A 1612-nucleotide genomic window follows, 5' to 3' on the forward strand; every position below is an offset into this window, starting at 1 on the left:
ACTTTTTTTTTTTTTTTTTTTTTTTTTTCCTTCAGTGACTGGTTCTCAGTCTTCCTTAAGTGGCCTCAACTGAGCTCCAGTTTTACTCTGTAGCAGTACTGCATTCATGCCCCATAGAAGGATGGAAGGCCTTTGTCAGCTTAGATCCAGGACAGCCTGAAATTCCTTGTGCCGTAATTTACTCTCCACACCTTTATCACTACTGCCTTTGTACTGACCTTGAAGACCAGCCCTCCCATTCAAAACAGAAGCTCTTCTCAGCCTTGAACCTTAACTCCCTTCAGTGCATATGTCTTTTTACTCTTTCCTACCTCAGGTAAGCAGAGAAAGGGGGAAATGGGTAATTTTTATCTCCCCCTCTCTCGCCAAGAATCCCAGTTCCAGTGCCTTGTTATCTAAGTACCAAATTCCCTGCATGCAAATAGGACTAAAGTCCTTTAAGCAGGTATACAAAATGGTCACTACTATGACCCTTGATAGCTGCTTAAGGTAGAACTCATTCATAGTGTTGAGGCCAGATTGAGAGGTATAAGTATATTTCTACATATAAATTGGTCAGCACATGGTAGCCAAGACAGTTTCTGAATGCTGACATAAAATGACCAGTGTCCCCTGACGGTCTGTGTGTTTGGTCCTGCCAGGGTCTCTAGCCTCTCTCACAGGCTGCAGCTACAAGACGGGAGACTCTGGAACAAGGGTTGCCTGGGCTCCCAGACTGTATTAATCACTATTACCTTTGCCATCTCAATTATGCACCAAAAATTTGCCTGGGAGAGTTCAGACCAGTTAGATATACATTGCATGAGGAATACCATGGAATATCATTCAAGAAAACATGAAGTATGGCTTTATCATTGCTAACACATTGTATTACGTTGGGCAAGCCATTTTATCCTCCTGGGCCTCAGTTTTCTCACCTGTAAGTTAAAGTAATCAGGCTTCACACTTTAAAACACATTCTAGCACTAACAGCCTGCTATTATCTAAATAAAGGGGAAGCATGTCAGGCTAGGGATGAGAAGATCTTCAACTATAGTTCCTTACTGAGGTACAAATGACTTTGGGGAACCCTATTTGTGATACATCCTATAGGAATGCATAAAGAACAAAATATGAGGATGGAATCGTTCTATAGAAGAAAAGATAAGTCTGCCTATATTCAGACACAAATCAATCAACTAAATAAAGTAGGGAAGGAGGAAGAGAGAGAGGAATTCAGCTTGCACTTGCACATTTAACCAGTATTTATAGTTTAAACTGCAGTGCTAGTCTTGAGGGAGCTAAATGTGAGCAAAACAGCCAGGGCCCCTATTTCTGTGGAACTTACATTGTAGCAGAGGAAAAAAACACTGATCAGATAATTATACCATGACACTGGCACTGACTAGACAACTGCAGTGACTGCTGTCCTCATGCCATCCCCACCCTTTCAGCTGAGATTGCTAAACTGGATCACATCAAGTGCAAGCTGACTCTGTTTCTTGGAGTTGTTGATCTGGAATCTTGACTCTTCCCTGGGGGTAAAGGAATATCTCACTTAATTTGTCCTTGTTCCGGCCACATTAATGCTCTGACACCTGCTTAGCCCACACTCTGGCTAGGAAACTTCTGT

Source organism: Galeopterus variegatus, unplaced genomic scaffold (genome assembly GCF_000696425.1).
Source record: "Galeopterus variegatus unplaced genomic scaffold, G_variegatus-3.0.2 Scaffold1532, whole genome shotgun sequence".
NCBI lineage: Eukaryota > Metazoa > Chordata > Mammalia > Dermoptera > Cynocephalidae > Galeopterus > Galeopterus variegatus.